Below are 25040 nucleotides of genomic sequence, written 5' to 3' on the forward strand. Positions count from 1 at the left end.
AGCTTAGGAAAGAAATGTTCACAAGGAGCCTGAAATATCTCTAGGTGCCAGTAAGCAAAGATATTGTCTTAGTTTATTCAGGCTTCTATAACAAAATACCACAAAGTGATGGATTATAAAACACAGAAAGGTATTTCTTACAGTTCTGGAGACTGGGGGGTCCCAGATTAAAGCATTGGCAGATTTGGTGCCTGCTGAGGGCTATCTTCTTCCTGGTTTATAGACAATGTCATGGCTCTGTCTCATCACATGATGGAAGAGGCAAGAGATCTCTTGGGGTCTCTTGATAAGCACACTATCCCATTCATTTAGGTTCCACCCTCACAACCTAATTACCACTCAAAGACCTTACCTTCAAATGTCATCACACTGGGGATGAGGTTTCAATGTATGAATTTTGGGGAACATAAAAATATAGTCTATTGCAGAGACTATCAAAGTAAAACAAGATCATGCCAAAAGAACAGAGGAGTGATAGAGCCCTCACTGGCCAAAGATGGGCCAATATTAACATCCAAAAATGATTTTAAAATGTTGATTATGTAAAAGACATGGTTTATAATAATATAAAGAAGGAGAAGGAATAGAAAAGTAGGAGAAAAGGCAGGATTAGAATGTAGAGAGGAGGGAGAAGAGAAAGAAAGACTAGTAGGAATGGAACAAAGTGAAGAAGGAAAAGAAATAAAATTTATTGGACAAGATTTTAAGTTGTTAAGGTATAAACTTTTACTCAGATAAGTAGATAATTCCAGCATTTATCCTGCCTTTGGGTGTAAAATGTATTATAAGATAACAAAATATCACCAGTAGATGAGAGAAAACTTATTCAATGCAGAAGAATTTCAGGTAGTGTACGCTGAAGAAATAATAGAATTATCAGTTTACAATCCTTAATGAAATTACTGATTCTGGCAATAGCCATTAATGAATCTTAAAACCTTTAGGCACAAGGCTAGTAGGGAATCACACACTCCCGTCATTTTAATTTACTAATGTACTAAAAGTGAGACAACCAGCACTGTTTGATTCCTGATGTGATGCAATATGAGATACCCAGCACCAACTACAAAAAATTCTTGACCCTTCCCCGTAAAAAACACTGAATCTAAAAAAGCCTTTATTCTAGCTTTCAGTCTATAGAAGCAGATGAATATAATAAATGATATTATGAGAATTACTTATTTCACCAAATTTAGATCAAGGGGATCTTAGGTTGGATTCCCTCAAAATAAAACCTTGAGAAAAGGTTTAAAGGTTATTTGTGGGATATCACTGGCAGAGAAATGAGGTAGCCACACAAGCACAGAAAAACAAGCCACTAAAAGAGTGTTATTGAGCAGGTATACCGCTGCAAGTCACTTGGGTTAAGTCCCACTAAGGGACTCTGAAATACAGAGTTATCCCAAATGAAATAGGAGATCTAGATAATTCACTCTTATCAGCCATTGGTTGAAGACTGTTGAGGATGGCTGAAGAGAGAGGGAAGTATAAACTAAGGCATGAATGAATGTTGGCATGACTGGTGGTGAGGAAAGGCAAGGAAGCTCAAAGGCAGAGTGACAGCTGCTATTTTTTTGGAGGCCACTAAGTTATTATTCATGGGAACAGTGAATGCCACAGGAATATGATAGGACAAAATAGTATTTGCTACAGTGAAATAATCTATAGGAAAACTGACATTTCAACCAAACTATGGGAAAAGGGAGTGAGATAAAGGCACTACACCAGATTAAAGGAGACTTTTAAAATACTTCAGTGAAATAACCAAATCAGCAAGTGGCTTGTTTGAACCCTGATTTAAATAAAACAAAATATATCAAGACAATTTGGAGAATTTACCTATGGAAACCCATACCCAGGCAGATTCTGAGGACTAAAAAATGTCACTTAATTGGAAAAGCTTTGTGTCATTTTTAAACCCCAAATGTATTTTAACCTCCCAATATACTGTTATTTTCTAGTATTAAAATATACTTCAATACACCTACTAATCCAGATCAGGTAGAACTTTTTGATTTATTGTGAATTGTTTTTCTCTCCTAACTAGAAAATAAGCTGTATGGTAATAGATGTTATTGACATTTTTATTCACAGATGTTTCCTAAGCACCAGAACAATGCCTAGCACATAGAAAGTACTCATTACATATTTATTGAAAGAATAACTGCATTTGGGGATTATAATATCATTCATAGCTATGGCAGTCAATATGTTGTTTTTGAAAATAAACTGGCACTGTTACAACGAAATGACCCTTTACAATTTAGGTTTAATTAGAAAATCACTCTTCCTTCTAAAACCCAAAATAAAATATACAACTTTTCCACCATCATTGCATGATTTGAAAAATAATGCAGAACAAACCAAGAAAAAGACACCTAGAGAGTGGGGTCATAGCACCATAAGAATCGAGCAGGAGTCATTCTCCAGGAGGTTGCAGTTATTAGCAGATGTTTTGCAGGACATATTCAGAAAACATATGTCCCATTTTACAGTATAACAAAGACTCACTACTTAAACTGAATGTGGTGCTATGGCACAATTATCTGGAAAAATTTAAGATTGATAATACAAGCAAGAACATTTTAGAGTAAAATAACATAATAAAAGAGGAAGCTCTAAAATAATGTTCCAGGAAAAGAACTAAAGAAAATTGTTAATTTTATTCTGACTATATTACCCATAATATAATTGTACACCGTAGTCAGGAGACACTTGGGCTTTATTATGAATCGATCTTACACAACAGTTAAAATAAACTAAGCACATATGTTGCAAATCACTAAATTTAGGACTAGGGTGTTTGTTTTTAAAAATAACCTAGGCATGCAGTCATCTTGAAGCAGGACCCACAGCTAGAGTGTCCTGTCTTGCAGCCAGTAGCCTCTGACTGCCTCTATACCTGAGGCCCTGCCATTATGGTACCTGCAGCACCAATAATCCAGCTATCTAGAGCCTAGGCCTAAAGAGATGACCACATCACTTGAACCCAATGGGCATGCTGTCCTTCAGAGAAACAAGCAGACCTGCATAGGAAACTGTACCATTGTCATTACCAATTCCCACAGACTAGACCAGTGAGACAATCACAGTCATTGCAGATAAAAATGATCGCTGAAGAATCTGTAGAAAGTCCACACTACTGAGTCCACCCAGAATCAAAGCTAACACACCATTCTTACCCAAAATCTTGGAACATATCTACACAAAAAGTCTTTTCCTCTGAAAACTACTCCAAAAAATTGGATAAACTGACTGTTTGAGTAGATGTGCAAATATCAATGCAGGAAGACAAAAAACATAAAAAATCAAGAAAATGTGACATGCCCAAAAGAAGACAGTAAATCTTCAGTAACCAAAAAGGCTATTTATGAAATGTCTAGAAAGGAGTTCAAAATAATGATCTTAAGAAAACTCAGTAAGATACAAGGGAATATACAAAAACAGTTCTATAAATTAGGAAAACAATTCATAATCTGAATGAGATTTCAACCAAGAAATAGATATCATAAAAAAATAACCAACTAGAATTATTGAAGCTAAAGAATTCAAGAACAAAATAAAAAATACAATTTAACACTTCAACAGCAGACTAAACAGAACAAAGAATTTCTGAACTTGAAGAGAGTATTTTGGAATATTCTCTTCAGAGGGAAAAAATAAGAAGAAGAAAGAATAAAGAAAGATTACAGGACTTATGGGACATCATATTATGTAGAAAACAGTTTGCATTATAGGTGTACAAGAGGAAGAAGAAATGGAAAAGACACATAAAATCTATGTAGCAAAATAATAGTTGAAAAATTACCAAGCCTTGGGAGAGAAATGGACATTCAGATCCAGGAAGTTCAAAGATTCCCAGTGAGTCTCACCTCCCTGCAGAAAATCTCTCTGAAGCACATTGTAATCAAACTGCCAAAAGTCAAAGATAAAGAGACACCCTTTAAAGCTATAAGAGAATAATGTTGTCACATAGGAATCATGATTAGACTGTCAGCATATTTCTCAGCAGAAACTTTATTTGCCAGGAGAGAGTAGAATGATATATTCAATGTGCTGTAAGAAAAAAAAAAAAAATGTCAGCCAAGAATACTATATCCAGCAAAGCTATTCTTCAGTAATGGAGAATTAAAGACCTTCTGAGACAAGCAAAACTGAGGAAATTCATCACCACTAGACTGGTCTTAAGAGAAATGCTTAAGAAAATGCTACAACTGGAAACAAAAAGCCATAATTACTATTATGAAAGTATACAACTAACTATTGCAGATAAATACATAATCATAATCAGAATATCCCAGTGCTAAAAACCTTTCAATCCTCTAGTATAAAAGTTTAAAGTCAAAAAGGAAAAAAAAAAGAACAACCCCAATTAGTGACTAAGCAACACACACAACGTAAAGTAAATTAAGGCAACCCAAATCAGAAAGTAGAGGCAAGGGAGAAAAGTCCTGAGTATTTTTATGTAAACAAAGTTATTATCAGCCTAAAACAATGTCTTATAGTTACAAGATTTTTATATTAGCCACATAATAACCAGGAAGAAAGAAATTACAGCAGATACACAAATGAGGAACAGAGAGGAAACAAAGATTAACACCACAAAAAACCACCAAACCTTGAAGTTAAAAAAGAAAGTGGAAAAAGATCAAATGACCTACAAAAGAGTCCCCCAAAAAACTAACAAAATAGTAGGAGTAAGTCATTACCTATCAGTAAGAATTCTGAATATAAATGAACTAAATTTTCAGTTAAAAGATACAGAATTGCTGAATGGATTAAAAAAATAAGACCAAACTACATGTTGTCTACAAGAGACTCACCTCACCATTGAAGACAAACAGATTGAAAGTGAATGGACTGAAGAAGATATTTCATGCAAATGGAAATAAAAAATGAGGAGTAGCCATATTTATACTAGGTAAAACTTTAAGGCAAAAATTGTAAAAAATAAAATTAAGGTTATTATATAATTCAATAAGATAAAGTATCAGTTGCAAATATATACACAGCAAACATCAGACATCCTAATATATAAAGAAAATATTAATTCTAAAGGGAGAGATAGACTGCAATATAATAGCAGAGGACTTCAACAGTTCACTTTCCACAATAGAAGATAGTCTAGACAGAAAATCAACAAAGAAAGATTGCACTTAACCCATACCATAGACCTAATGGACCTAACATACATTTACAGAACACTGACTGTAACAGCCGCATGATACCCATTCTTAAGTGCACATGAAATAGTCTCCAAGATATATCATATGATAGGCTACAAAACAAATTTTAACAAATGTAAGAAGATATAGATCGTATCAAATATTTTTTCAAACCATAATGGCATAAAACTAGAAACCAATAGCAAGAAATACAATACTCAAAACAACAAAAAATAGAAATATCAAACGATCCAGAAATCCCACCACTGGATATATATCCAAAAAGAAGAAAATTAGTATGTTTTCCTCTGCATTCCCATGTTTATTACAGCACTATTCACAATGGCCAAGATAGGGAATCAACATAAGTGTGTATCAATGGATTAATAAAGAAAATGTGGTATATATGTGAAATAGAACATTATTTATTCATAAATAGAATAAAATTATGTCATTTTCAGCAACATGAATAAGTCTAGAGGATATTGCAAGTAAAGTAAGCCAGGAAAAACAAGACAAATATTGTATGTTCTCACTAATATATTGGAACTTAAAACATTTATCTCATTAAGGCAGGTGGCAGAATGGTGATTACAAGTCTGGGAAAGGTAGGAGGATGGAGGATAAACAGAGGTTAGTTAGTGGGTGCAGAAATACAGATAGATAAAAGAAATAAGTTCTAGTGTTCAATAGCAAAGCATGGTATCTATAATAACAATAACTTATTGAATATTTCAAAATAGCATAAAAAAGAAGATTTGGAAGACTTCGAACATAAATAAATAATAAATATTTAAGGTAGTGGAAATCCCAATTACCCTGATTTAATCACTGCACATTTTATGCACATATCAAAATATCACACATCCCCATAAATCATTATTATACATCAATAAAATAAAAATTTGTGAAACCTTACAAAAGTTTTCATAGAAATTATACAACATAATTCTGAATGAACAATACATCAATAAAGAAACTAAAAATAAGTTAAAAAAAAATTTTGAGACAAGGATGAAAGGACACTATGCCAAAACCTATGGGACATAACAAAAGTAGTTTTAAAAGGGAAATTCATAGCAATATTGATGCAAAAAGAAGAAAGATTTCTAACAAACAACCTAACTTTGCAACCCAACAAACTAGGAAGTCAAGAACAAATTAAATGCAAAATTGTTTGAAGAAAGAAAGTAATACAGCTCAAAAGGGAAATACATAAAATAGGAGCCAAAAAAGAAACTCAACAAAGAGTTGTCTTTTTGAAAAGATGAACACGGGGGGCGGAGCAAGATGGCCGAATAGGAACAGCTCCAGTCTCCAACTCCCAGGGCAAGAGACACAGAAGACCGGTGATTTCTGCATTTTCAACTGAGGTACTGGGTTCATCTCACTGGGGAGTGCCGGACAATCGGTGCTGGTCAGCTGCGGCAGCCCGACCAGCGAGAGCTGAAGCAGGGCGAGGCATCGCCTCACCTGGGAAGCACAAGGGGGAAGGGAATCCCTTTTCCTAGCCAGGGGAACTGAGACACACAACACCTGGAAAATCAGGTAACTCGCACCCAATACTGCACTTTAAGCAAACGGGCACACTAGGAGATTATATCCCACACCTGGCCGGGAGGGTCCCACACCCACGGAGCCTCCCTCATTGCTAGCACAGCAGTCTACGATCTAACCACAAGGCAGCAGCAAGGCTGGGGGAGGGGCGCCCGCCATTGCTGAGGCTTAAGTAGGTAAACAAAGCCACTGGGAAGCTCGAAGTGGGTGGAGCTCACAGCAGCTCAAGGAAATCTGCCTGTCTCTGTAGACTCCACCTCTGGGGACAGGGCACAACTAAACAACAACAACAAGAAAAAAAGCAGCAGAAACCTCTGCAGACGCAAACGACTCTGTCTGACAGCTTTGAAGAGAGCAGTGGATCTCCCAACACGGAGGTTGAGATCTGAGAAGGGACAGACTGCCTGCTCAAGTGGGTCCCTGACCCCTGAGTAGCCTAACTGGGAGACATCCCCCACTAGGGGCAGTCTGACACCCCACACCTCACAGGGTGGAGTACACCCCTGAGAGGAAGCTTTCAAAGTAAGAATCAGACAGGTACACTCGCTGTTCAGCAATATTCTATCTTCTGCAGCCTCTGCTGCTGATACCCAGGCAAACAGGGTCTGGAGTGGACCTCAAGCAATCTCCAACAGACCTACAGCTGAGGGTCCTGACTGTTAGAAGGAAAACTATCAAACAGGAAGGACACCTACACCAAAACCCCATCAGTACGTCACCATCATCAAAGACCAGAGGCAGATTAAGCCACAAAGATGGGGAAAAAGCAGGGCAGAAAAGCTGGAAATTCAAAAACTAAGAGCACATCTCCCCCGGCAAAGGAGCACAGCTCATCGCCAGCAACGGATCAAAGCTGGACGGAGAATGACTTTGACGAGATGAGAGAAGAAGGCTTCAGTCCATCAAACTTCTCAGAGCTAAAGGAGCAATTACGTACCCAGTACAAAGAAACTAAAAATCTTGAAAAAAGAGTGGAAGAATTGATAGCTAGAGTAATTAATGCAGAGAAGGTCATAAACGAAATGAGAGAGATGAAAACCATGACATGAGAAATACATGACAAATGTACAAGCTTCAGTAACCGACTCGATCAACTGGAAGAAAGAGTATCAGCGATTGAGGATCAAATGAATGAAATGAAGCGAGAAGAGAAACCAAAAGAAAAAAGAAGAAAAAGAAATGAACAAAGCCTGCAAGAAGTATGGGATGATGTAAAAAGACCAAATCTACGTCTGATTGGGGTGCCTGAAAGTGAGGGGGAAAATGGAACCAAGTTGGAAAACACTCTTCAGGATATCATCCAGGAGAACTTCCCCAACCTAGTAGGGCAGGCCAACATTCAAATCCAGGAAATACAGAGAACGCCACAAAGATACTCCTCGAGAAGAGCAACTCCAAGACACATAATTGCCAGATTCACCAAAGTTGAAATGAAGGAAAAAATCTTAAGGGCAGCCAGAGAGAAAGGTCGGGTTACCCACAAAGGGAAGCCCATCAGACTAACAGCAGATCTCTCGGCAGAAACTCTACAAGCCCGAAGAGAGTGGGGGCCAATATTCAACATTCTTAAAGAAAAGAATTTTCAACCCAGAATTTCATATCCAGCCAAACTAAGTTTCATAAGTGAAGGAGAAATAAAATCCTTTACAGATAAGCAAATGCTTAGAGATTTTGTCACCACCAGGCCTGCCTTACAAGAGACCCTGAAGGAAGCACTAAACATGGAAAGGAACAACCGGTACCAGCCATTGCAAAAACATGCCAAAATCTAAAGACCATCGAGGCTAGGAAGAAACTGCATCAACTAACGAGCAAAATAACCAGTTAATATCATAATGGCAGGATCAAGTTCACACATAACAATCTTAACCTTAAATGTAAATGGACTACATGCTCCAATTAAAAGACACAGACTGGCAAACTGGATAAAGAGTCAAGACCCATCAGTCTGCTGTATTCAGGAGACCCATCTCACATGCAGAGACATACATAGGCTCAAAATAAAGGGATGGAGGAAGATCTACCAAGCAAATGGAGAACAAAAAAAAGCAGGGGTTGCAATACTAGTCTCTGATAAAACAGACTTTAAACCATCAAAGATCAAAAGAGACAAAGAAGGCCATTACATAATGGTAAAGGGATCAATTCAACAGGAAGAGCTAACTATCCTAAATATATATGCACCCAATACAGGAACACCCAGATTCATAAAGCAAGTCCTTAGAGACTTACAAAGAGACTTAGACTCCCATACAATAATAATGGGAGACTTCAACACTCCACTGTCAACATTAGACAGATCAACGAGACAGAAAGTTAACAAGGATATCCAGGAATTGAACTCATCTCTGCAGCAAGCAGACCTAATAGACATCTATAGAACTCTCCACCCCAAATCAACAGAATATACATTCTTCTCAGCACCACATCGCACTTATTCCAAAATTGACCACATAATTGGAAGTAAAGCACTCCTCAGAAAATGTACAAGAACAGAAATTATAACAAACTGTCTCTCAGACCACAGTGCAATCAAACTAGAACTCAGGACTAAGAAACTCAATCAAAACCGCTCAACTACATGGAAACTGAACAATCTTCTCCTGAATGACTACTGGGCACATAACAAAATGAAGGCAGAAATAAAGTTATTCTTTGAAACCAATGAGAACAAAGATACAACATACCAGAATCTCTGGGACACATTTAAAGCAGTGTGTAGAGGGAAATAGCTGGAAAGATCTAAAATTGACACTCTAACATCACAATTAAAAGAACTAGAGAAGCAAGAGCAAACACATTCAAAAGCTAGCAGAAGGCAAGAAATAACTAAGATCAGAGCAGAACTGAAGGAGATAGAGACACAAAAAACCCTCCAAAAAATCAGTGAATCCAGGAGTTGGTTTTTTGAAAAGATCAACAAAATTGACAGACCACTAGCAAGACTAATAAAGAAGAAAAGAGAGAAGAATCAAATAGACGCAATAAAAAATGATAAAGGGGATATCACCACCGACCCCACAGAAATACAAACTACCATCAGAGAATACTATAAACACCTCTACGCAAATAAACTAGAAAATCTAGAAGAAATGGATAATTTCCTGGACACTTACACTCTTCCAAGACTAAACCAGGAAGAAGTTGAATCCCTGAATAGACCAATAGCAGGCTCTGAAATTGAGGCAATAATTAATAGCCTACCAACCAAAAAAAGTCCAGGACCAGATGGATTCACAGCTGAATTCTACCAGAGGTACAAGGAGGAGCTGGTACCATTCCTTCTGAAACTATTCCAATCAATAGAAAAAGAGGGAATCCTCCCTAACTCATTTTATGAGGCCAACATCATCCTGATACCAAAGCCTGGCAGAGACACAACAAAAACAGAGAATTTTACACCAATATCCCTGATGAACATCGATGCAAAAATCCTCAATAAAATACTGACAAACCGGATTCAGCAGCACATCAAAAAGCTTATCCACCATGATCAAGTGGGCTTCATCCCTGGGACGCAAGGCTGATTCAACATTCGCAAATCAATAAACGTAATCCAGCATATAAACAGAACCAAAGACAAGAACCACATGATTATCTCAACAGATGCAGAAAAGGCTTTTGACAAAATTCAATAGCCCTTCATGCTAAAAACGCTCAATAAATTCGGTATTGATGGAACGTACCTCAAAATAATAAGAGCTATTTATGACAAACCCACAGCCAATATCATACTGAATGGGCAAAAACTGGAAAAATTCCCTTTGAAAACTGGCACAAGACAGGGATGCCCTCTCTCACCACTCCTATTCAACATAGTGTTGGAAGTTCTGACTAGGGCAATTAGGCAAGAGAAAGAAATCAAGGGTATTCAGTTAGGAAAAGAAGAAGTCAAATTGTCCCTGTTTGCAGATGACATGATTGTATATTTAGAAAACCCCATTGTCTCAGCCCAAAATCTCCTTAAGCTGATAAGCAACTTCAGCAAAGTCTCAGGATACAAAATTAATGTGCAAAAATCAAAAGCATTCTTATACACCAGTAACAGACAAACAGAGAGCCAAATCAGGAATGAACTTCCATTCACAATTGCTTCAAAGAGAATAAAATACCTAGGAATCCAACTTACAAGGGATGTAAAGGACCTCTTCAAGGTGAACTACAAACCACTGCTCAGTGAAATAAAAGAGGACACAAACAAATGGAAGAACATACCATGCTCATGGATAGGAAGAATCAATATCGTGAAAATGGCCATACTGCCCAAGGTAATTTATAGATTCAATGCCATCCCCATCAAGCTACCAATGAGTTTCTTCACAGAATTGGAAAAAACTGCTTTAAAGTTCATATGGAACCAAAAAAGAGCCCGCATCTCCAAGACAATCCTAAGTCAAAAGAACAAAGCTGGAGGCATCACGCTACCTGACTTCAAACTATACTACAAGGCTACAGTAACCAAAACAGCATGGTACTGGTACCAAAACAGAGATATAGACCAATGGAACAGAACAGAGTCCTCAGAAATAATACCACACATCTACAGCCATCTGATCTTTGACAAACCTGAGAGAAACAAGAAATGGGGAAAGGATTCCCTATTTAATAAATGGTGCTGGGAAAATTGGCTAGCCATAAGTAGAAAGCTGAAACTGGATCCTTTCCTTACTCCTTATACGAAAATTAATTCAAGATGGATTAGAGACTTAAATGTTAGACCTAATACCATAAAAACCCTAGAAGAAAACCTAGGTAGTACCATTCAGGACATAGGCATGGGCAAAGACTTCATGTCTAAAACACCAAAAGCAACAGTAACGAAAGCCAAAATTGACAAATGGGATCTAATTAAACTAAAGAGCTTCTGCACAGCAAAAGAAACTACCATCAGAGTGAACAGGCAACCTACAGAATGGGAGAACATTTTTGCAATCTACTCATCTGACAGAGGGCTAATATCCAGAACCTACAAAGAACTCAAACAAATTTACAAGAAAAAAACAAACAACCCCATCAAAAAGTGGGCAAAGGATATGAACAGACATTTCTCAAAAGAAGACATTCATACAGCCAACAGACACATGAAAAAATGCTCATCATCACTGGCCATCAGAGAAATGCAAATCAAAACCACAATGAGATACCATCTCACACCAGTTAGAATGGCAATCATTAAAAAGTCAGGAAACAACAGGTGCTGGAGAGGATGTGGAGAAATAGGAACACTTTTACACTGTTGGTGGGACTGTAAACTAGTTCAACCATTATGGAAAACAGTATGGCGATTCCTCAAGGATCTAGAACAAGAAGTACCATATGACCCAGCCATCCCATTACTGGGTATATACCCACAGGATTATAAATCATGCTGCTATAAAGACACATGCACACGTATGTTTATTGCGGCACTATTCACAATAGCAAAGACTTGGAATCAACCCAAATGTCCATCAGTGACAGATTGGATTAAGAAAATGTGGCACATATACACCATGGAATACTATGCAGCCATAAAAAAGGATGAGTTTGTGTCCTTTGTAGGGACATGGATGTAGCTGGAAACCATCATTCTTAGCAAACTATCACAAGAACAGAAAACCAAACACCGCATGTTCTCACTCATAGGTGGGAACTGAACAATGGGATCACTTGGACTCGGGAAGGGGAACATCACACACCGGGGCCTATCATGGGGAGGGGGGAGGGGGGAGGGATTGCATTGGGAGTTATACCTGATGTAAATGACGGGTTGATGGGTGCTGACGAGTTGATGGGTGCAACACACCAACGTGGCACAAATATACATATGTAACAAACCTGCACATTATGCACATGTACCCTAGAACTTAAAGTATAATAATAATAATAAATAAATAATAAATAAATAATAAAAAGAAAAGATGAACACAATAGAACTTTAGGTACAGTAACTTTAAATAAAAGGAAGAGAAGACCCAAATAAATAAAATCAAAGATGAAATAGAAAACATTAAAACTGGCATTACAGAAATACAAAGGATCATGGAAGACTAATGTAAACTATATACTAATAAATTTGAAAGCACAGAAGAAATGAATAAATTCCTAGAGACACACAACCTATTAAAATTGAATTATTTAAAAATGGAAAATCTGAACAAATTACTATTGTGTGAGGTAATTTAATCCATAACAAAAAGTCTTCCATCTCCCCTACAAAAAAAAAAAAAAAAAAAAAATTAGGAACTGACAGCTTCACTGCTGAATTATACCAAACATTTAGAAAAGATCTAGTCCCAATTCTTCTCAAATTATTTCAGAAAAAAGTTGAATAAATACTTCCAAACTAACGTTACAAGGCAAGCAATATCCTGATTCCAAAAAATAAATTAGAACACAACAACGCAAGAAAAAGCTGCAGGCCAATATCCCTGACAAACAGATGCAAACATTCTCAACAATATACTAGCAAACTGAATTCAACCACTCATTAAAAAGATCATTTACTATGATCAAATGGAATTCATCTAGGAATGCAAGGATAGTTCAACATACACACACAAAAAAGTGTGATATGTCACATTAAAAAGAAGACAAAACCATATGATCATTTCAATACATATATAAAAAGCATTTGACAAAATTTAATACTGCTTTATCATTTAAAAATTCTCAATAAGGTATAGAAGGTATTATCTCAACAAAGTAATGACCATATATGACAAACCCACAGATAATATCACACTGAATGGAAAAAGCTGAGGGTTTCTCTGTAAGATCATGAATAAGAATATGATGCCCACTATTAACACTTCTATTCAGTGCAGTAGAGGAAGTCCTCGCCAGAGCAATTAGACAAGAGGAGAAATAAAAGAAATCCTAATTGGAAAAAAAAGAAGTCAAATTGTTCCTGTTTGCAGATGTCATGATCTTATAGAGATAACACCCTAAAGATTTTGACAAAAATCTATCAGAACTAATAAACAAAGTCAGTAAAGTTGCAGAATATTAAACCAACATACAAATATGAGAATCATTTCTGTACAATAGTAGCAAACAATCTGAAAAAAATCAAGAAAATAATTCCAATTTCAACAGGAAATCTATTTGTATTTGAAATAGATTTCAAAATAAATAAGTAAATAAGATACCTAGGAATAAACTTAAACAAGTAGGTGAAAGATCTTTACACTGAATACTATAAAATATTGATGACAGAAATTGAAGAAGACAGAGAAATGAAAAGATATCTTACATTCATGAATGGAAAGAATTAATATTATTAGAATGACCATACTACCCAAAGCAATTTACAGATTTTATGGAATCCCTATTTGATTTGATATCAAAATATAAATGAAATTCTTCACAGAAATAGAAAAAAATCCTAAAATGACAACAACAACAACAACAAAAAAAAACAAAGCTGGTGACATCACACTACTATACTACAAAGATTTAATAATCCAAGCAGCATAGTACCAACATAAAATTGGACACATGGACCATGGAACAAAAGAGAGACCAGAAATAAAAATCACATACCTACAGTGAAATTATTTTTTTACAAAGATTCCAAGAACGTACACTGGAGGAAATACACAGTCTGTTCAATAAATGATTCAAAAATTATATATCAACATTCATAAGAATAAAACTAAACTTCTATTTCTGAACATATTTGAAAACTGACTTAAATAACATCCCAAACTGACAATACTAAAAGAAATCATATCTTAAATGCCTTAAATGACATGAAAGTGAGCAAAATTTATTAAAATAATACTTCAAACATTCAAGAAAAATAAGCAAAAGTGAACAAGTAAGTTTATCAGGTCATTCTTGCACTGCTATATAAAAAAACTTGAGACTAGTTAATTTATAAGAAAAGATATTTAATTGGCTCATGGTTCTGCAGGCAGTACATGAAGTTTAATGCCATCTGCTTCTGGGGAGTCCTCAGGAAGCTTCTGATTATGATGAGAGGCATGGGTGAGCAGTCATATCACATGGCAATAACAGGAGTAAGAGTGAAAGAAAGTCATGAAAGGAGGTGCCACACATTTTTAAACGACAAGATCTCATGAGAACTTACTATCACAAATACAGAACTAAGCCATGAGGAATCTGACCCCATGATCCAAACACCTCCCACCAGGCCCCACCTCCGGCATTGGGGATTACAATTTGATATGAGATTTGGGTGTTGACAAATATCCAAACTACATCATTCTGCCCCGGCGCCTCCCAAATCTTATGACCTTCTTACATTGCAAAACACAATCATGCCTTTCCAATGGTCCCCAAAACTCTTCACTCATTCCTGCATTAACTTAAAAGTCCAAAGTTCAAAGTCTCATCTGAGACAAGACAAGTCCCTTCCAGCTATAAGCCTGTAAAATAAAAAAAAAAACACACACACACACAAGTTATTTACTTCCAATATACAGTGGGAGTAGGCAGTGGGTAAATATTCCCATTCCAAAAGGAAGAAATCAGCCAAATACAGCTCTACTCCCGCCGCCCAAGATGCTGAAAGGAAAGGCGGCCAAGGGAAAGAAGGTGGCTCTGGCCCCTGCTGTCATGAAAAAGCAGAAGGCCAAGAAAGTGGTGAATCCTCTGTTTGAGAAAAGACCTAAGAATTTTGGCATTGGACAGGACATCCAGCCCAAAAGAGACCTCACCCGCTTTGTGAAATGGCCTCACTATATCAGGTTGCAGCAGAAGAGAGCCATCCTCTCTAAGCGGCTAAAAGTGCCTCCTGCTATTAACCAGTTCACCCAGGCCCTGGACTGCCAAACAGCTACTCAGCTGCTTAAGTTGGCCCACAAGTACAGACCGGAGACAAAGCAAGAGAAGAAGCAGAGGTTGTTGGCCCGGGCTGAGAATAAAGTTGCTGGCAAAGGGGACGTCCCCACTAAGAGACCACCTGTCCTTCGAGCAGGAGTTAACACCATCACCACCTTGGTGGAGAACAAGAAAGCTCAGCTGGTGGTGATTGCACACGACGTGGATCCCATCGAGCTGGTTGTCTTCTCGCCTGCCCTGTGTCATAAAATGGGGGTCCCTTACTGCATTATCAAGGGGAAGGCAAGACTGGGACGTCTAGTCCACAGGAAGACCTGCACCACTGTCACCTTCACACAAGTGAACTCGGAAGACAAAGGCGCTTTGGCTAAGCTGGTGGAAGCTATCAGGACCAATTACAACGACAGATACGATGAGATCCGCCGTCACTGGGGAGGCAATGTCCTGGGTCCCAAGTCTGTGGATGGTATCGCCAAGCTCGAAAAGGCAAAGGCTAAAGAACTTGCCACTAAACTGGGTTAAATGTACACTGTTGAGTTTTCTATACATAAATAATTAAAATACAAATTTTCCTTCAAAAAAAAAAAAAGAAAGAAAGGGGCTACAGGCCCCATGAAATTTCAAAACCCAGCAGGGAAATTATTCAATCTTAAAGCTCCAAAATAATCTTATTTGGCTCAATGTCCCATATCCAGGGCATACTGATGCAAAGGGTGGGTTCCCAAGGATTTGGGCAGCTCCATTCCTGTGGTTTTCAGGGTTCAGCCCCTAGGCCTGCTCCAGTGGGTTGAAGTTAAATGCTGGTTGCTTTCCCAGGTTGAGGGTGCAAGCCATTGATAGATACTAGGATCTACCATTCTGGGGTCTGAAGGATAGTAGCTTCCTTCTCACAACTCTACTAGGCAGTGCCCCAGTGAGGACTCTGTGTGTGAGCTCTAACCCCAAATTTTCCCTTGGCAATGCCTTAGTAGAGGTTCTCTGTGGGGGATCCAGTCTTGTAACAGCCTTCTGCCTGGGCACCTAGGCTTTTCCATACATCCTCTGAAATCTAGGCAGAGGATCCCAGGCCTCAACTCTTGCACATTGTGCACCCACATGCTTAAAACCATGTGGAAGCTGCCAAGGCTTATAGCTTGCACCTTCTGGAACTATGTCCAGAGCTGTACCTGGGCCCCCTTTGAGATGAGGCTGGAGCCTGAGTGGCTAAGATGTGGTGAGCTGTGTTTTGATGCTGTAAAGGGAAACAGGGTCCCGGGCCAGGCACATGAAGCCATTCTTCTCTTCTAGGCCTCTGGACCTGTGATGGGAGGGGCTGCTGCAAAGACCTCTAAAATGTCTTCAAGGTCTTCTCCCACTGTCTTGGATATTAGCACTTGGCTCTCATTTAGTTATGCAAATTTCTCTAGCAAGAAATTGCTCCACAACCTGCTTGAATTAAAAGCTTTTTCTTTCTCTGCCCCATGAACAGGCTGTAAATTTTCCAAATGTTTTTGCTCTGATTCTTTCTAAAATGTAAGTTCCAAATGTAAGTCATTCCTTTGTTCATGTGTCTGTGTACAGGCTGTTAGGAGCAGTCAGGCCACATCATAAACAATTTGTTGCTTAGAAATTTCTTCTGCCAGATACTCTGTCACTATGAAGTTCACACTTCCACAGATCCCTAGGGCATGAACAGAATGCAGCCAAACTATTTGCTAAAACATAACATGCATGACCTTAGCTTCAGTTCCCAATAAGTTCCTCATTTCCATCTGAGACCTCAGCAACCTGGAAATTCACGTTCATATCACTACCAGAATTTTGGTCATAACCATTTAACCAGTCTCTAAGAAGTTTTAAACTTTCCCTGATCTTTGTGTCTTCTTTAGAGCCATCCAAGCTCTTACAACTTCTGCCTGTTTCTCAGTTCCAAAGCTGCTTCCACATTTTCAGGCATCTTTGTAGTGATTCCCCACTGTTAGCACCAATTTTGTATTAGACCATTCTTGCACTGCTACAAAAAGTACCTGAGACTGGGTAATTTATAAGAAAAGAGGTTTAATTGGCTCATGGTTCTCCAGGCTGTATAGTAAACATAGCAACATCTACTTCTCAGAGGCCTCAGGAAGCAACCAATTATGGTGTTAGACAAAGGGGTATCAGGTACATCACACAGTGAGAATAGGAACGAGAGTTAGAGAGAGAGTGGCAGGTGGTGCCACACACTTCTCATGAAAACTCACGATCATGAAGACAGCACCAAGCCCTGAGGGATTCACTCTTATGATCTAAACACCTTCCACCAGTCCCCATCTCCAGCACTGGGGATTACAATTCCACATGAGATTTGTGTGGGGACAAATATCCAAACCCTATCAATGGGATGACATTGAACTAAAAAGCTTTTACACAGCAAAGGAAATAATAAACAGAGTGAAAAGGCAATCTACCAAATAGGAGAAAATATTTTCAAGCCAAAGTTCCAACAAAGGGCTAACATTCACCCTGTATAAGGACCTAAAACAACTCAGTAGCCACAAAACCCCCAAATAACACACTTAAAACAGGGACAATCTGGGTGTAGTGACCCATGCCTGTAATCCCAGCAGTTTGGGAAGCTAAGGCAGGTGGCTTTCTTGAGCCCAGGACTTTATGACCAGTTTGGGCAACATGGTGAAACACCATCTCTACAAAAAATAAAAATAAAAATTAGCTGGGTGTGGCGGTGCATGCCTGTAGTCCCAGCCACTCAGGAGGCAGAGGTTGGAGAATCACCTGAGTCTGGGAGGTTGAGGCTGCAGTGAGCTGTGATTATATCACTGCCCTCTAGCCTGGGCAACAGATTGGGACTCTGTCACTAAATAAATTTAATTAATTAATTAATTAATTAAAACATGCACCATATTAACCCATTCTCAAATTACTATAAACAATTACCTGAAGGCCAGGCATGGTGGTGCACACCTGTAATCCCAGCACTTTGGGAGGCCAAGGTGGTCAGATCACTTGAGCTCAGGGATTTGAGACCAACCTAGGAAACATGGCAAAACCCTGTCTCTACAAAAAAAATACACAAAAATTAGCCCCAGGTGTGGTGGTATGCACCTGTGGTCCCAGCTACTCCCCAGCTACTTGAGAGGCTGAGGTGGGAGGATCACCTGAGCCCAGAAGGTTGAGGCTGCAGTAAGCCTAAATCATGCCACTGCAATCAAGCCTGAGTGACAGAGCAAGAACCTGTCTCAAAAACAAAACAAAACAACGACAAAAAAAAACCAAAAAACAAAAAACTAAGTGAGGCTGGGTGACTTCTAAAGAAAATAGGTTTAGCTATTAGCTAATTAGCTTCCAGTTCCATGGGCTGTACAGGAACCATGGCTGGAGAGGCCTCAGGAAACTTACAATCGTGGCAGAAGGCAAAGGGGAAACAGGCATGTCCTATGTGGCTGGAACAGAAGGGAGAGAGAGAGAGCAAGGAGGTGCTACATACTTTTAAAGAACCACATCTTGTGAGAATGCACCCACTATCATGAAAACAGCAATAAGTATTACTTGAAAGACATACAAATGGTCAACCAATACATTTAAAAATGCAGAATTTCACCAATCATCAGGGAAATTTAAGTTAAAATCACAATGAAATACCATCTCATTCCAGTTAGAATGGCTACTATTGAAGAGAAAAAAAAAATTGTTGATGAGATGCAAAAAGGAACACCTACACACTATTGGCAGAATTGCAAATTAGTACAGCCACTATGCAAAACAGTATGAATTTCCCAAAATTTTAAAAATGGAACTACCATATGATCCAGTGATCCCATTGCTGGGTATATATCCAAAGCAATCGATATCAGTATGTCAAAGATAACTGCACTCCCACATTCATTGCAGCATTGTTCACAATAGCCAAAATAGGAAATCAACCTAAGTATTCATCAGTGGATAAATGAATAAAGGAAATGTGGCATATATGCACAATGAAATACTGTTCAGCCATAAGAAGAGAATAAAATCATGTCATTGGTGACAACATGGATGGACTTAGAGGACATTATGTTAAGTGAAATAAGCCAGGCACGGAAAGACAGATAGCACATGATTTCATTCATATGTGGGATCAAGAAAAAGAAAAGAGAGAAGAGAAAGGAAGAGAAAGAGAGAGAGAAAGAAAGAAAAGAAAAGAAAGGAAGGAAAGAAAGAAAAGAAATAGGGAGGGATATTATTGTGAGATATATATATATATATATATGTATACTTTATTGACCTATTGATTGGTTTTATCTCTCTGGAGAAGCCTAATACATGCCACAACATGAATGAAACTTGAGGCTATTGTGCTAAATGTAAAAAAAGCCAGTCACAAAAAATAAATACTGTATGATTCCACTTATAAGAAGTAGGTAGAGTAATCAAAATAATAGAGACATAAAATAGAATGGTGGTTGTCAAGGTCTGGGAAGAGAGAATGGGAAGGTTTTTTTATTTTTTTTCATTGGATAAGATTTCCACTTTATTATTATTATTGAAATTATTTCCACAGGTTTTTAGGGAACAGGTAGTATTTGAACCTTGAGGCTATTGTGCTAAATAAAATAAGCCACTCACAAAAAATAAATACTGTATGATTCTACTTACAAGAAGTAGGTAGAGTAATCAAAATAATAGAGACATAAAATAGAATGGTGGTTGTCAAGGTCTGGGAAGAGAGAATGGGAAAGTTTTTTCTATTTTTTTCATTGGATAAGATTTCCACTTTATTATTATTATTGAAATTATTTCCATAGGCTTTTAGGGAACAGGTGGTATTTGGAACTGAGTAAGTTCTTTAGTGGTGATTTGTGAAATTTTGGTGCACCCATCACCTGAGCAGTATACACTGAACCCAATTTGTAGTCTTTTACCCTCACCCACCTCCCACCCTTTCCTCCAAGTCCCCAAAGTCCATTGTATCATTCATATGTTTTTGCATCCTCATAGCTTAGCTCCCACTTACAAGTGAGAACATACGACGTTTGGTCTTCCATTCCTCAGTTAACTTCACTTAGAATAATAGTCTTCAGTTTCATCCAGGTTACCTCATGTATGTCTTCTATTAAAAAGTGTCTGTTCATGTCCTTTACCTACTTTTTAATGGGATTGTTTGTTTTCTCTTGTAAATTTGCTTAAGTTTTTTTATAGAGGCTGGATGTTGGATATTTATAGGATGGATAGGTTGCAAAAATCTCTCCCAATCTGCAGGTTGCCTGTTTACTGTTGATCATTTTTCTTGCTGTGCAGAAGCTCTTTAGTTTAATTAGATCCCATTTGTCAATTTTTACTTTCATTACAATTGCTTTTGATGTCTTCATCATGAAATCTTTGCCCATTCCTATGTCCAGAATGGAATTGCCCAGGTTGCCTTCCAGGGTTTTGATAATCTGGGGTTTTACATTTCAGAGTTTAATTCATTTTGCATTAATTTCTGTATATAGTTTAAAGAAGGGGTCCAGGTTCAATTTTCTGCATATAGCTAGAACTTTGGGGACTCAAGGGAAAAGACAGGAGGGGGCCAAGGGATAAAAGACTACAAATTGAGTTTAGTGTATACTGCTTGGTTGAGATACTAGCACCATTTACTGAATAGGGAATTATTTCCCCATTGCTTGTTTTTGTCAGTCTTTTTGAAAATCAGATAGCTGTAGGTGTGCAGCCTTATTTCTGGTTCTCTATTCTGTTCCTTGGTGTGTGTGTGTGTGTGTGTGTGTGTGTGTGTGTGTGTGTGTGTACCAGTACCATGCTGTTTTGTTTACTGTAGCCCAGTAGCATAGTTTGACATTGGATAATGTGATGACTTCAGCTTTGTTCATTTTCCTTAGGGTTGTCTTGGCTATTTGGGCTCCTTTTAGCTCCATATGAATTTTAAAGCAGTTTTTTCTAGTTCTGTGAAGAATGTCATTGGTGTTATAATAGGCACAGCATTGAATCTATAAATTGCTTTGGGCAGTATGGCCATTTAACACTATTTATTATTCCTATTCATGATCACGAAATGCTTTTTCACTTGTTTGTGTTATCTATGATGTCTTTGAGTGATATTTTGTACGTCTCCTTGTAGAGACTTTCATCTCCCTAGAGAGCTGTAGTCCTAGATGGTTTTTTATGGCAATTGTAAATGGAATTGCACTCCTGATTTGGCTCTTGGCTTGACTGTTGTTAGTGTATAGGAATGCTAGTAATTTTTGCACATGGATTTTGTATCCTGAGACTTTGCTGAAGTTGTTTATCAGCTTAGGGAGCTTTCTGGATGAGACTATGTGGTTTTCTAGATATAGGATTATGTCATCTGTAAAATTCCTGTCTTCCTATTTGAATGTTCTTTATTTCTTTCTTTTACCTGAGTGCTCCAGCCAGAACTTCCAATACTATGATAAATAAGAGTGGTGAGAAAGGGCAACATTGTCTTGTGCCAGTTTTCAAGGTGAATGCTTCCAGTTTTTGCCCATTCAGTATGATGTTGGCTGTGGGTTTGTCATAGATGGCTCTTATCACTTTGAGGTATGTTCCTTCAATAATATCTGATTTATTGAGAGTTTTTAATATGAAGTGATGTCGAATTTTGTTAAAAGCCTTTTCTGAGTCTACTGAGATAATCATGTGGTTTTTGTCTTTAGTTTTCTTTATGTAATGAGTTACATGTATTGATTTGTTTATGTGGAATGAGTCTTGCATCCCAGGGATAAAGCCTACTTGATCATAATGAATAAGCTTTTTGATGTGCTGCTGGATTCAGTTTTCCAGTATTTCATTGAGAATTTTTGCATTGATGTTTATGAAGGCCTGAAGTTTTCTTTTTTTGTTGTGTCTCTGCCAGGTTTTACTACAAAGATGATGCTGTTCTCATAGAATAATTTAGAGGGGAGTCTCTTCTCGATTTTTTGGTATAGTTTAAGTAGGAATGGTACGAGCTCTTCTTTTTACATGTGGTAGAATTCATCTGTGAAGCCTCTCAGGCCTGGGCTTTTTTTGTTTGGGAGGCTATTTATTACTGTTTCCATTTCAGAGGTCATTACTGGTCTGTTCAGGAATTCAATTTCTTCCTGGCTCAGTCTTGGGAGGGGTATGTGTCCAAGAATTTATCCAGTTTTTTCTAGTTCATGTGCATAGAGGTTTTCATAATATTATTTGATTGTTGTTTGTATTTGTATGGGTTTAGCGAAAATATCCCCGTTGTTTCTGATTGTGCATATTTTAATCTTCTCTCTTTTCTTTTTGTTAGTCTAGCTAGTGGTATATCTATTTTTTAAATTTTTTCAAAAAAAAAAAAAAACAGCTCTTCAATTTCCTGATCTTTTGAATGGTTTTTCATGTCTGTACTCCTTCAGTTCAGCTCTGATTTGGGTTATTTCTTGTCTTTTGCTAGCTTTGGGCTTGCTTTTCTCTTGGTTCTCTAGTTCTTTTAGTTGTGATGTTACATTGTTATATTGAGATCTTTCTAATTCTGTGATGTAGGCGTGTAGTACTAAAAATTTCCCTCTTAACACAGTCTTAGCTGTGTCGCAGAGATTCTGGTATGTTGTATCTTTGTTGTCATTACTTTCAAATAATTTTTTTTATTTCTGCCTTAATTTCATTATCCACCCAAAATCGTTCAGGAGCAGGTTATTCAATTTCCATGTAATTTTATAGTTTTGAGTGAATTTCTGTTTTTTGTGTTTTTTTTTGAGATGGAGTCTCAAGTGAATTTCTTAGTCTTGATTTCTAATTTGATTGTGCTATGGTCCAAAGAACTGTTTGTAATAATTTCAATTATTTTACATTTGCTAAGGAGTGTTTTTCTTCCAGTTATGTGACTTATTTTAAAGTAAGTTCCATGTGGTGGTGAGAAGAATGTATAACCTGCTGTTTTGTAGTGGACAGTTTTGTAGATATCTGTCAGGTCTATTTGATCCAGAGCTTAGCTCAGGTCCTGAATATCTTTGTTAATTTTTTTGTCTTGGTGATCTAATATTGTCAATAGGGTGTTAATGTCTCCCAGTATTACTGTGTGGGAGTCTATTTGAAGGTCTCTAAGAACTTGATTTATGAATATGGGTATTTCTGTACTGGGTGCATATATATTTAAGATAGTTAGGTCTTCTTGTTGAATTGAGTCCTTTACCATGATGTAATCTCCTTCTTTGTCTTTTTTGGTCTTTGTTGGTTTAAAGTCTGTTTTGTCTGAAACTAATATTGCAACCCCTGCTTTTTTCTGCTTACCAATTGCTTGGTAGATTTTTCCCCATTCCTTTATTTAGAGCCTATGAGTGTCATTGCATGTGAGGTGGGTCTTGGTTCCTTATTCAACTTGCCTCTCTGTGTCTTCTAATTGGGGCATTTAGCCCATTTACATTCAAGGTTAGTATCTATATGTATGGATTTGATCTTGTCACAATGATGTTACCTGGTTATTTTTCAGACTTGTTTATGTGATTGCTTTATAGGGTCACTGGTCTGTGTACTTCAGTGTGCTTTTGACACATGATCCAATGTTCTCTGTGCTTAGTTTCACTTCCACATATTTCCTTTCTATATTTTCCTTCAGGAGCTCTTGTAAGGCAGGTCTGGTGGTAACAAATTCCCTCAGCATTTGCTTGTATGAAAAGGACCTTATTTCTCCTTTGGTTATGAAGCTTAGTTTGGCCTGATATGAAATTCTGGCTTGGAATTTCCTTTCTTTAAGAAATTCCTTAAAGAAATTTGGCCCTCAATCTCTTCTTGCTTGTAGGGCTTCTATTGAGGGGTCCACTGTTAGTCTGATGAGGTTCCCTTTGTACATGACTCTGACCTTTCTCTCTAGCTGCCTTTAGCATTTCTTCTTTCATTTCAACACTGCAGAATCTGATGATTATATGTCTTGAGGATGCTCCTTGTGGAGTGTATTAATAGGATTCTCTAATTTTCCTGAATTTGAATGCTGACCTCTCTAGCTAGGTTGGGAAAGTTCTCATGGATGATATCCTGAAATATGTTTCCAAGTTGGTTCCCTTTTCCCCATCTCTTTCAGGGATACCAATGGGTCACAGATTTGGCCTCATTTAGTAATCCCATATTTCTTGGAGGTTTTGTTTGTTCCTCTTCATTTTTTCCCAGATCTTGTCTGACTGTCTTATTTCATAAAGAAAGTCTTCAAGCTCTGACATTCTTTCCTTCTCTTGGTCTACTCTGCTTCTAATACTTGTGATTGCATTATGAAATTTTTGTAGTAGGTTTTTCAGCTCTATCAGGTTAGTTACATTCTTTTGTATATTGGCTGTTTTGTCTCTCAGATCTTGCATTGTTTTATCATGATTTTTAGCTTCCGTGGACTGAGTTTCAGTGTACTACTAGAGCTCAATGATCTTCATTTGTATGCATATTCTGAATTGTATTTGTCATTTCAGCCATCTCAGCTGGTCAAAACCCTTGCTGAAGAGGTGATGCAGTTGCTTGGAGGAAAGAAGGCACTCTGGCTTTCTGAGTTTTCAGGGTTCTTGTGTTGGTTTCTTTTTTTCTTTGTAGGCTTCCATTCCTTCCATCTTTGAGTTTGCTGACCTT

At 37.6% G+C, this 25040-nt stretch overlaps 1 pseudogene; it reads left to right on the forward strand.

Moving 5' to 3' along the window:
• Positions 1–15230: 15230 nt before the first annotated feature.
• LOC102135109 (large ribosomal subunit protein eL8 pseudogene) lies at positions 15231–16055 on the forward strand (annotated as a pseudogene).
• Positions 16056–25040: the final 8985 nt, after the last annotated feature.

Source organism: Macaca fascicularis, chromosome 15 (assembly GCF_037993035.2).
Source record: "Macaca fascicularis isolate 582-1 chromosome 15, T2T-MFA8v1.1".
Classification (NCBI taxonomy): domain Eukaryota; kingdom Metazoa; phylum Chordata; class Mammalia; order Primates; family Cercopithecidae; genus Macaca; species Macaca fascicularis.